A 13,465-nucleotide genomic window follows, 5' to 3' on the forward strand; every position below is an offset into this window, starting at 1 on the left:
ATGTCTCATCCCCCAGTGAAGAAGAAAGGTCCCAAACATGGATCTTCATGTGTGTAACTAGAAGGAACTCTGTCGAGGGAGGTCCACGCTGACCTCAGTGGGTAAGAGAGTTTATTTGTGGTTGAAAAGGGATTTGAGCCAGGCAGTAGTGGCACATGACTTTAATCCCAACATTCAGGAGTCAGAAACAGGCAGATCTCTGAGTTTATGGCCAGCCTGGTCTACAGAGCTTGTTTCCAAGACAGGGTCCAAAGCTACACAGGGAAACCCTGTCTCAAAAAACAAAAACAAAAAATCAAACAAAAAACCAAAAACAACAACAAAAAAGAAGGTTTGATTGTAAAATCCAGATACCAGGAGACAAGGACGACAAAGAAAGTAATTACTGTTCAGAGGATGTGAAGGACCCTGAGCGAATGAAAAGCCTGCACTGGAGCTTCCCACACCTTCCCAACTGTGCTCCCTGAGTCAGAAGTTCCTCCACCAAGTACATTGGGCAGACCGGTTTCATGGACTGAGGGAATGACACTTCAAAATGTTACTGCCCTACACTGCTGAGAAAAAAATTAGTTAAATGATGTTTTGAGGGGTGGGAGACCCCCACAAACAAATAGGTTAAGCTATCTCAGGGTTAAAAAGATTCTGAAGGTGTATAGTCAACCCATTGCTGAGGCTGAAACAGACCTGCTCAGACCATGAGCCAGCTTTCTCTGGAGTTTCTTGTGCCTCGTTCTGTCTTCTAGCAGGCTATGTGTCTCCCTGCTAAACACTTAGCCCTCCCACCGAGTCCCCCTTTCCTGGACTTACTCTACTATCAGAAACTGGGGAGCAGCACGCCCAGAGACTACAGAAAACAATATGACTACAAAGCATACTTACCAAAGATGCCTAGCACCGAATTAACAACAATTATTTAGAGCACGCGCACGCACGTGCGTGCACACGTGTGTGCGCACACACCTCCAAAGAGAAGGAGAAGGTTTCTTATATAGGCTGCTTCAGAAACCTGCAATTTCTCAAACCCGTGATTTGAAAAAAGGATCTAAACAACTCCCTTAGAGCAGTTCAGAGACAGACCGACGTATTCCACCGAGGGAAGGATAAGGTCTGCCAGGGCTGCTAGAAACTACCACCAGCTCCAAGCCAACCTCTGTGACATCAGCCACAGCCCCTTTCATCACAATGCCGAATTCTGTCCCACCTCTAGTCATATTTTAACTTCAAGAATTAGAGACTATTTTATATCATTTAAAGTCTAACAGTTGAGAGTCTGCCAATCAGAACCTGGTCTACTGTTTCAATTATTTAAACAGAATCATGGATTGAGGTTTTAAACACCCTTGACATTATAAGCTACAAGTGTTTGACTGTGTACAGTTGCACAGTGAAATGAGGTGAAGCTGTTCACTAGGATTCAAGCACACGCTCGGCCACACTGGCCGTGTCTCACACCTCATGGTGAAATAGCTGCAAAACAAGAAGTTAAAGAGAATCCCTATTTTAGTCAGGTTTATTGTATGATTTTTTTTGTCAGTTTCTTTTCAGGCTCCATCTTTTTATAGTTGAAAATGTAAGATAACCTAAGAGAAAGATCCATCCCTCTTACTGAGATTACTCTTGTTTGAGGCTTTGTTCAGAAGCCAGATTTCTTACCAGGAACAGAAGCATTTCTGTGATGAGCACATTTAGTTTTCATCTGAATCAAGTTAACTGAGTCCCTTCCTTTAGAGCCTAACGTTACACCTGTCACCTAGGATCACAGATATCCAAGTATGCATCTCGACTGGAAGTACAAATTATACGTAGTTTAAGAAATATGTATATATATATATATATATATATATATATATATATATATATAAAATTTTTTAATTATACTAAAAATTCCAAGACCATGTCTGAGACTCAAGGCAACCTATTAATTTTCAATCCTGTAAAATTAAAAATATATTTAAAATACATCTTTCCCACTTTCAGACTGGGCATCCAGGAGGTCACAACTCTGCAGCTGTCTCGCCCCTAACTCCAGGACATACTGTAATGACCAGAGTAGGATCTCACTGGGGTTGTTGAGCCCGTGGTTCTATTAACCTGTCTGTGTGGGTGGGCTGACTCTCTGTCCTGACTTCAACTCTCTAATTGACTGCTGTAGAGCTGTTGATTTTCAGTTTGTTCAGCTTCTTGTTGTGAGCATGGTGATGACTTACATTCTTCATGCATTTGGAGGAATCACCTAAAGCCCTAGTTTCCTTTCTACCCACTCTTCCCTTTTTCGGGATAGCTTCAGTTGGCCCGTCTCCCGGTCTGTGGATTCTTTCTGCTGCCTGTTCACATTCGAAATGGGGCTCTGGTGGTGACATCTTCATTGTGTTTATTGGAGCTCCCGACTCTGTAATCTCTACCCACCTCTTCATTGTAGTTTTCCTTTTATTAATATTCTTTATAATAACATTATACTTTCTCTTAGTTCCTTAGACATGGCTTTTTTTAAACATATTTTAAAGTGGCTAACTTAAATCTTTGTTTAAATAGGGCTGAAATCTGGGCCTTTTCAATTAGCATTTTGGTTGATTGCTCTGTCTTTTGTGAGTTCTATTTTATCATACTGTATTGTCATTTTAAAAACCAGATATTTTAAATGGTGTTTTTGAAAGCTCGTCTTCCATCCCAAGACTGTTCTTGCTGCTTGTCACAGTCTTGGAGCTTCTTGTGTGACTTTCCCCAACAGATTCTCTAACATCTGTGTCCTTTGTTGTGTACAGACACTGATTTTCCCAGATGCAGTTAATAATTAGACAAAGGTTTCTTTAAATTCCTGGGAACAAGAACAACAACCAAATCTTCCAGTCTTTGCTGAGTGACTCTGGGTACCCGTGGGCTATGCCTGCAACACTGAGCCAAACAGCCGAGAACTATGTCTCAGGCCTCTCCTCCTTGGGAAGAGCCTCCAATGTCCTCCAGATGCAGAACCTTAGGACAAGCTCATACTCTCTAGGTGTGTTTCTAGTCCTCTCAGGCACACAGTCTTCTAGACTCCAGGAATACGTCAGTGCTTTCCAAAACTATGTAGTTTGGGACTCTAGGTGTCAGGTTCAAAGGAAACTCCATTTTCCCAAATTTCCAAAAGACAGAATGGACAAATGGCCACCTGTGGTGCCTAGTAGCATATTAAAACCCTTCCTCGCCTCCAGGCTCCTTCAGTACCTGTTACACATTTCAAAGTCAATGCTAGCATCCTAGCCCTTCTCACCTCCTCCCCTACCCTGAACTCCCCCAGCCCACAGACTTCCCTCCCCACAGCTACTCATTGTCCTTATGACCCTGCTGTTCTGTCTATGCTCACTCTCTTTGTCTGCCTCTCTCTATCTTCCTCCTTTCCTTCCCTTCTTTCTCCCATGTTCTCCCTCTCTCCCTGTTCCTGTTCCTCTTTCAGTTCTGCTCTTCTGCTTCTCTCCTGCCCAGCTCCAGTCTGTTGGCCATGTTCAATTGACTTTTTCTCTCCCTGCTCTGGACTGTTCCAGATGCTTCTGGCTGTTGTCTCTCTTACCTACAATAAAACCTTCTCCTTAACCATAGCACACAGTGGTCATATCTTTAGTTTATACACTAGGTTAATTGTCACTCAGCTTTTCCTTTACTTTTATTTTGTCAACCAGCTAGAATCATCTGAGAAGAGGAAATGTCAGTGGAGAAAATGCCTCCATCACATCGGCCCGTAGGCAAGTCTGTAGGGGCATATTCTTGATTAATGATTGATGTGGGAGAACCCATCCCACTGTGGACTGTATCACCAATAGACACGTGGTTTTGGGTTTTATAAAAGAGAAGCTGAAATTATGAAACAGCTGGAAGACATTGAGAATGCTCCACCTTTGCCCAGGTTCTCTTTTTGGTTAGCTCTTTGGATAAAACTGGGGAAAGTGAGGCCCGAGCCAGCAACCTCTGACAGAGCAGGCCTGAGGCAGCAACCCCCACAGGAGCAGGTACAAGGGAAGAACCACTGAGGGAGCAGGCCTGAGGCAGAGACCTCTTCAAGACTGGGCCTAAGCCAGCAACCTCTGTGGGAGCAGGCTCAGGCCAGAGAAATATATACAGAAATAGGACTGAGCCAGCCACCTCCACCAGAGCAGGCCTGAGGCAGCAATCCCCACAGGATCAGTATTAGGGAGGAACTGCTGAGGGAGCAGGCCTGAGACAGAGAACTTTTCAGGACTAATCCCAAGCCAGGGACCTACATGGGAGCAGGCCCAGGCCAGGGATATATATAGAAACAGGATTGAGCCAGCGACCTCCACCAGAGCAAGTCTAAAACAGCAATCTCCACCAAAGCAGGCCTGAGGCAGCACCTCACAGGAGCAAGTACAAGGGAGCCACCACTGAGGGAGCAGGCCTGGGCCAAAGTCCTTTGCACAGGTAGGGGGGAGGTACGGAGGGGGGATAACAACAACATTGGAAATAAATCAATAAAAACGAGTGGCCTTACAACAGCAATGCTTGAATAGCCAAATATAGATGAAGCAGAAGAAAATGACCTAAAAATAACTTTAGGAGAATGTTTGAGGAAATAAAAATTTCTCTCAAAAAATGGAGGAAAGTACAAATGAAAAATTAGAAGAAATCAACAAATCCCTAAAGAAAACCAAGAAAAAGCAATCAAACAGGTGAAAGAAATGATTAAAGTCTTGAATAGCAAATTAGAGACAATAAAGAAAACACAAACTTAAGAGAATTATAGAAACAGAAATTATGAGAAAATGATCAGGAACCACAAAAGCAAGCATAAACAGCAAAATACAAGAGATGGAAGAGAGAATCGCAAGCACTGAAGATACAACAGAGTAAACTGACTCGGTCAAAGAGAACATTAAATATAGCAAAAGCTTAACACAAATTATCCAGGAAATATGGGACACCATAAAGAGACCAAACCTAAGAATAATAAGTATAGAAGAAGTAGAAAAACTCCAGCTCAAAGGCACAGAAAATATATTCATAAAAATCATAGAAGAAAACTTCCCCAACCTAAAGAAAAATATGCATATGAAGATACAAGAAGCTTACAGAACACCAAATAGACTGGAAAAAAAAAGTCCCCTTGCCACATAAAAATCAAACACTAAACATACAAAATAAAGAAAGAATATTAAGAGGTGCAAAGGAAAAATGCCAAGTAACATATAAAGGCAGACCTATCAGAATTACACTTGAATTCTCAATGGAAACAATGAAAGCCAGAAGGTCCTGGTCAAGAGTTATACAGACATTAAGAGACCACGGATGCCAGCCCAGACTACTATACCCAGCAAAACTTTCAATCACCATAGAAGGAAAAAAGAAGATATTCCATGACAAAACAGGATTTCACTAATACCTAGCCAAAAATCCAGCACTAAAGAAAGTACTAGAAGGAAAACTTCAACCCAAGGAAGTTGGTTACATGCACAAAACCACAGACAACATATGATCTCACAGCAGCAAATTCCAAAGAATGGAAAAACACACAATAACATCACCAACAATGAAAACTAGAATATCAGGAACTACCAATCACTGGTCGTTAATATCCCTTAATATAAATGGACTCAACTCACCTATAAAAAACACAGGCTAGCCGGGCGGTGGTGGCGCATGCCTTTAATCCCAGCACTCAGGAGGCAGAGGCAGGAGGATCTCTGTGAGTTCAAGGCCAGCCTGGTCTACAAGAGCTAGTTTCAGGACAGGAACTAAAAAGCTACAGAGAAACCCTGTCTCAACAATTCAAAAAAGAAAAAGAAACACAGGCTAACAGATTGGATACAAAAACAGAATGCATCCTTCTGATGCATTCAAGTAACACACCTCAACCTCAAAGACAGACATCGCCTCAGAGTAAAGTTTTGGGAAAAAAATTTCCAGTGAAATGGACCTAAGAAAGAAACTGATGTAGCTATCCAAATATATAACAAAATAGACTTCAAATGAAAATTAATCAAAAGAGACAAAGAAAAACATTTCATATTAGTCAAAGGAAAAATCCATCAAGAGAAAATCTCAATACTGAACATTTATGCCCCAAATACAAGGACACCCTCATATGTAAAAGAAGCACTATTAAAGCTTAAATCCTCCATTCTAATAGTGGGAAACTTCAACACCCCACTCTCACCACTGAACTAATCTGTCAGACAGAAAACTAACAGAAAAGTAAGGGTACTAGCAGATGCTATGACTCAAATGAACTGAAAAGACATCTATAGAACATTCTATCTCAGCACCTCACAGAACTTTCTCAACAACTGACCACATACTAGGTAACAAGGCAAACCACAACAGATACCACAAACAAAAACAAAAACAAAAACCTGAAAGAACCCCATGTATGTTATCAGATCACCATAGCTTAAAATTAGAATTCAGCAGCAACACTAATTCCAGAAAGCCCACAAACACATGGAAATTAAACAATGCTTACTTGAATCATCAATGGGTCAAGTAAGAAATTGAAGATTTCCTAAAATTTAATGAAAATGGTTACACAACATACCCAAATTATTGGGACACAATGAAAGCAGTGTTAAAGAGGAAAGTTCATAGCACCAAATACCTATATAAAGAAGCTGGAAAAATCCCACAGTAGTGAGTTAACAGAACATTTGCAAACTCTAGATAAAAAAGAAGCAAACTCAGGAGGACTAAATGGCAGGACATAAACAAATTGACAGCTGAAATCAACAAAATAGAAACAAAGAAAACAATATAAAGAGTCAAGGAGACATAATTGGTTTCTAGCCATAAATAAAGGTCAGTGAGTCTATAATTTGATATCCTAAAGAAGCTAAATAAGAAGGTGAACCCAAAGGAAAACATATAGCTATCCTCCTGGTTATGGGAAGTAGACAAGATTCCCAGGCAAAAAATTGGGATCTTGGGGGTGGGGTGGGAGGGGGGTATGGGGAGATGGGGAGAGAAAAGTGAGAAGGGGAGGATGGGGGGAACTTGAGGAAATGGGATGATTGGGATAAAGGAAGGTTGGATATGGGAGCAGGGAAGCACATATCTTAATTAAGGGAGCCATCTTAGGGTTGGCAAGAGACTTGGACCTAGAGGGGCTCCCAGGTGCCCAGGGCGATGTCCCCAGTTAGTTCCTGGGGCAGCTGAGGATAGGGAACCTGAAATGACCCTATCTTATAGCCATATTGATGAACATCTTGCATTTCACCATAGAACCTTCATCTGGCGATGGATGGAGATAGAGACAGAGACCCACACTGGAGCACTGGACTGAGCTCCCAATGTCCCAATGAGGAGCAGAAGGAGGGAGAACATGAGCAAAGAAGTCAGGACCACAAGGGGTGCACCCACCCACGGAGACAGTGGGGCTGATCTATTGGGAGCTCACCAAGGCCAGCTGGACTGTGGCTGAAAAAGCATGGAATAAAACCGGACTCTCTGAATATGGCGGACAATGAGGGCTGCTGAGGAGCCAAGGACAATGGCACTGGGTTTTGATCCTACTGCATATGCTGGCTTTGTGGGAGCCTAGGCAGTTTGGATGCTCACCTTCCTAGACCTGGATGGAGGGGGGAGGACTTTGGACTTTCCACAGGGCAGGGAACCCTGACTGCTCTTTGGACTGGAGAGGGAGGGGGAGAGGAGTGGGGGGAGGGGGGAGGAGTGGGAGGAAGGGGAGGGAAATGGGAGGAAGGGAGGAGGCAGAAATTTTTTTTCAATAAAAAAAAGAAAAAAGAAAAAAAAGTTGGTTATTTAAGGAAAATCAACAAAACAGACAAACCTTTATCCAAACTAACTAAAAGGTAGTAAGAGACTATCCAAAATCAGAAGTGAAAAGAGGAAATAACAACAGACAGAAAGGAAATCCAGAGAATCATCAGGTCATATTTCAAAAACCTATACTCCACAAAATTGGAAAACTTAAAGTAAATGGACAACTTTCTGGATAAACATCACCTACCAAAATTAAATCAAGACCAGATAAGCAAATTAAACAGACATATAAGTGCTAAAGAAATAGAAACAGTCATCAAAAGTCTTCCAACCAAAAAAAAAGCCCAGGGCCAAATGGTTTCAGCGAAGAATTCAACAAGACTTTCAAAAAAGAATAACAATACTTCTCAAAAATGTTCCACAATATAGAAACTGAAAGAATATTGCCAAATGCCTTTTATGAGGCTACAATTATCCTGATACCCAGTCCACATAAAGACATTATTAAGAAAGAGAATTACAGATCAGTTTCACTCATGAACATTGATGCAAAAATACCCAATAAAATACTGGCTAACCGAATCCAAGAACACATCAGAACAATCACTGACCATCATCAAGTCAGCTTCATCCCAGAGATGCAGAGTTCATATATGAAAATCTGTCAATGTAATCCACCATATAAACAAACCAGAAAAAAATGATCATTTCATTAGATTCTTAAAAAGCCTTTGACAAAATACAACATCCCTTCATGATAAAGTCTTGGAGAATGCAGGGATACAACAAACATACCTAAACATAATAAAGGCAATATACAGCCAGTCAACAGCCAACATCAAACTAAAGGGAGAGAAACTCAAAGCAATCCCACTGAAATCAGGAACAAGACAAGGTTGTCCACTCTCTCTTACTGCTAGAGCAATAAGACAACAAAAGGAGATCAAGGGGAGACAATTGGAAAAGAAGTCAAACTCTCACTATTTGCTATGATATGATAATTTACATAAGCGACCCCAAAAATTCTATCAAGTAACTTCTACAACTCATAAACACCTTCAGTAATGTAGCAGGATAAAAAAATTAACTAAAAAAAAAATCAATAGCCCTCCTATATACAAATGCTAAATGAGGTGAGAAAGAAATCAGGGAAACATTACCCTTCATAATAGCCACAAAAAGCATAAAATATCTCAGAGTAACTCTAACCAAACAAGTGGAAGGCCTGTATGACGAGAACTTTAAATCATTGATGGAAGAAATTGAAGAAGACACCAAAAAATGGAAAGATCTCCCATGCTCTTGGGTAGGTAGAATTATCATAGTAAAAATGGCAATCTTACCGAAAGACATCTACAGATTCAGTGCAATGCCCATCAAAATTTCAGCAAAATTCTTCACAGACCTCGAAAGAATGGTGTTCAACTTTATATGGAAAAACAAAAAACCCAGGATAGCCAAAACAATCCTGTACAGCAAAGAAACGTCTGGAGGCATCATAATCCCTGATTTCAAACTCTACTACAGAGCTAGAGTTCTGAAAACAGCCTGGTATTGGCATAAAAACAGACAGGAGGACCAATGGGAACAAATCAAGGACTCAACTTGTAACTATGAACATCTGATTTTTGGCAAAGAAGCAAGAAATATAAAATGGAAAAAAGAAGGCATATTCAACAAGTGGTGCTGTCGTAACTGTATATCAACACGTAGAAAAATGAAAATAGATCCATATCTATTGCCATGCACAAAACTCAAAGCCAAATGGTTCAAAGACCACAACATAGAGCCAACCACATCTGAACCTCATAGAAGAGTAAGTGGGAAGTACACTTAAGCACATTAGCAAGGAGAACACTTCCTAAATATAACCCCAGAAGCACAGTCACTGAGAGCAACAATAAATAAATGGGACCTCCTGAAACTGAGCTTCTGTAAAAGCAAGGACATGATCAGCAAGACAATGGCAGCCTACAGAATGGGAATAGATCATCACCAACCCCACATTGGTCAGAGGACTAATCTCCAAAACATATAAAGAACTCAAGAAATTGGTCATCAAAAGAACAAATAACCCAATAAAAAAATGGGGTACAGACCTAAGCAGAGAACTCTCAACAGAGGAATCTAAAATGGCTGAAAGACACTTAAGTAAATGCTCATCATCTTTAGCTATCAGGGAAATGCAAATCGAAACAACTCTGAGATTCCATCTTACACCTGTAAGAAAGGCCAGGATCAAAAACACCGATGACTACTCATGCTGGAGAGGATGTGGGGTAAAGGGAACACTTCTCTGTTGCTGGTGGAGTGAGAACTGGTACAGCTACTTTGGTTATCACTATGGCAATTTCTCAGAAAATTAGGAGACAACCTTCCTCAAGACCCAGCAATACCACTTTTGGGTGTATACCCAAAGGATGCTCAGTTGTACTGCAGGGTCACCCACTCATCTATGTTCATAGCAACATTGTTCGTCATAGCCAGAACCTGGAAAGAGCCTAAATGCTCCTCTACCAAAGAATGGATAAGGAAAATGTGGTACATCTTCACAATGGAATACGACACTGCAGAAAAAAACAATGACATCTCGAAATTTGTGAGCAAATGGATTGATCTAGAAAACATCATATTGAGTGAGGTAACCCACTCCCAGGAAGACAAATATCCCATGTACTCACTGATAAGTGGCTTTTAGATTGAAAGCAAAGAAAAACCAGACTACAATTCACAATCCCAGAGAACCTAGACAACAATGAGGACCCTAAGAGGGATATACATGGATCTAATCCACATGGGATGTAGAAAAAGACAAGATCTCCTGAGTAAACTGGAAGCATGGGAACCCTGGGAGAGGGGAGAGAGAGAAGAGGAAGGGAGGGGAGTGGAGATAAATATATGGCTCAATAAAAGAATAAAAAAACTGGGGAAAAGTATGGCTCCTTTAAGTTAAATTGGACATAAAGTATGATTGAAAATTCTGGTCAAATTCTTGCCTCATCTGTATGGGAATTTAAAAGCTCGTGTTGAAGAGATATTTCCCATCCACAGCCAGATGACTGAACAGGTTCCCCATCTGTACCACTTGTAAATCTTTCTTTGCCAGCTGTGTGACAGCAGAGGTTTCTTCTCATCTTCACTGAGGGGCAAGACAAATCAGCACATCTCCCTGAGAAATTGTTCCATCTGTGGCTAGTGTGGAGCAGGGAAAGAAAATTAAGATGTTTGCCTTTCTGTTCCACTTCTTCCTGCAATATTTAAAGTTATCCTTTGGTAGTCATTCTAAAATAAGTTCTGTACAAGGTAGGAAAAGGTGGCTGACTTTGAAATGATATATCACCTTTCTTATGCGAGGTCTTAACTTTAACTGTGGAAATGGAACCAGAAACTCCCCATGGCTTAGACTCACTCACTGATGGCTAAAAAGATCAAAATATAGTAGACAAGTTATAACCTGATATTATGACAGCAGCTGATAGGTCATGGACTATAGGCTACTGGGAAATTTGCCTTAGAACTATAAAGAATGCTGTTATTTTATAGCTTCTGGTTATAATTGTTGTTGTTTATAATTTAGTAGAACGGTACCGTCTTTATACATGGAAAGAAAAAAACTAGCACATCTACACTGAGCCACAGATGCCAGATATAGCTTAGGGATGGTTCTATCTTAGGCTTCTTAGTGGCATTTGTAAATTAACAGCGACAATGCCCCGCTGGTTACAGTCAAAAGAATGAATGAAACCCTAGTCACAGAAATTTGAGTATCATTCAGTGGAAGAAGATTTTCTAGCAGTCACGCTCTGTGACCTCTAGTCTGGGCAGACCTCAGCTGTCTTTACAAAACAGTGCTAGAATGTTTTGGGTGTCACCAGCTATGGAATATTACTCCTGGAGCATGAGTTTCCTACTGTGCAAACAACTATTCTGGAATCTGCACAGGACCTATGCCTGTCCCAGAAAGAGGTCTGGATGGATTGCCTGCCTCTCCTCTGCCAGCTTTTGTTTACTGATTCCATTCATAGAAACAAAACTTTGGAGCTGGACAAGGCGGCACATGCCTACAGTTCTAGCTCCTCCGGGGAGTGAGCGGGAGGGGACCTTACTAAAGCCAAGGAGTGGAGACAACCCTGTGTAACATAGCAAGACCCAACCTCAGAAAACAACAACTACAAAACACAAGCCCCGAGAAAAGTTCGTAAAGTTACATGTCCGACACAGATGAGAACGACTTCCAAATATCCTGTCTCCAGCACTCATCTCACGACACTCTGGCAATCAGAGGAGGACCGTGGCTGTAAAAGTGGAGCGGACGCAATCAACAATGGTGTGGTGGCATTTCACTTGTATTTTAATAAATAAAGCTGGCCTGAATCTCAGAAAAGTAAACAGCCACACTGGCCAGCCTTACACACCAGGCCGTGGTGACACACACCTTTAATCCCAGTAGCCACACTAGCTTGCCATAGAAACCAGGCGGCAGCAGTGCACGCTGCTAATCCCAGAGCTAGAAAGGATTATAAGATGGGAGGAGACAGCTCTCAGTCAGCCTCATTCTGAGGTTTCCTGGAGGTAGGATCCCCGTTTTTGGACTGAGGTCAAGGTAAGAGCCAGTGGCTGGCTGCTTTGCTTTTCTGACCTTCAGGTTGAACCCCAATATCTGTCTCTGAGTTTTTATTAATTGTGCTTTACAATGTCATCAACTTAATTTGGCACAATCCCTATCCTAGAGGCTGCGCTTTTGTAATTGAGTGTGGCACTGCCAAGCCAGAAGAATACTATGATTATGCACACACTAATACAAAGAGGAAAATGTCATTCCATTTCGTACATGGCTCACTTCCTGAAGTGGGGAGGAAAATCCAGGCTAATCAAAGAATTTACTGGGAAGAGCACATCCATGTATGTATGTATTTATTTATTTATTTATTATGTATAAAATGATCTGTCTGTGTGTATGGCTACAGGCCAGAAGAGGGCACCAGACCCCATTAGAGATGGTTGTGAGCCACCATGTGGTTGCTGGGAATTGAACTCAAGACCTTTGGAAGAGCAGGCAGTGCTCTTAACCGCTGAGTCACCTCTCCAGCCCCCAGAGCACATCCTTTATAGGTCACTGCCCTCTGCGAATTTCTCTGCCTAGAAGACAGCCAGAGGGCGTAAAAAGAAAACGTGCCAGTTCTGCAGGCCACACATGCGTAGGACAAAAGGAGACCTGAAGGAATTCAGAAGAGGAGAAGCACGCTGACAGAAGGATGATGTGCACATCTGTATCCTACCACGTGGGAGACTACAGCAGGGGAATGGTGGACTCAAGGTCAACCTAGGATGCGTCTCCAGAACAGACGTTTACCATAAATCACGAGACAGGGAGAGAACGGTGAGCCTAAGTGTTAAGGCACACATCTGTAACCCAGCACTTCAGGAGTGGAATAATCAGGGTCAGATGTGGTGGCTACATACTGAATTTGAAGACAGCCTGGGCTACATGTAGAACTGAAAGAGGGAGGGAGGGAGGGAGGGAAGGAGGGAAGGAGGAAGAGATTCAAATGCATGATTTCTAGGATAAGCTATAAAAGAAGTCTGGAGTAAACGGCTGTAATTAAAAATACAGTTAGACATGTCTATTGGAAGCCCCCCTCACAGGAAGACACATAAAATATGACGTTTGGCATTAATGGGCTTACTATCTACTTGGAACATGCCCACAAACAGTGAATTCAATGCAAAGTCAGGGCTTCTGACTTCTATTGGAGTTACA

The 13,465-nt window shown here is 41.6% G+C and overlaps 1 protein-coding gene across 8 annotated transcripts in view; it reads right to left on the bottom strand.

Moving 5' to 3' along the window:
* The window catches only part of LOC142849626 (laminin subunit alpha-1-like), an 82,606-nt gene that overhangs the window by 33,748 nt on the left and 35,393 nt on the right, over positions 1 to 13,465 (bottom strand). Inside the window, exon 11 of one of the 8 annotated variants that reach the window (XR_012910601.1) lies at positions 11,923 to 11,999. The exons of the other annotated variants lie outside the window; for them this stretch is intronic. The gene's annotated coding sequence lies outside the window, so the exon portion shown is untranslated. Of the gene's footprint in view, positions 1 to 11,922; positions 12,000 to 13,465 lie in introns of those variants that run through there. 8 annotated transcript variants of the gene reach the window in all.

Source organism: Microtus pennsylvanicus, chromosome 5, assembly GCF_037038515.1.
Source record: "Microtus pennsylvanicus isolate mMicPen1 chromosome 5, mMicPen1.hap1, whole genome shotgun sequence".
In the NCBI taxonomy this organism is placed as follows: Eukaryota; Metazoa; Chordata; class Mammalia; order Rodentia; family Cricetidae; genus Microtus; species Microtus pennsylvanicus.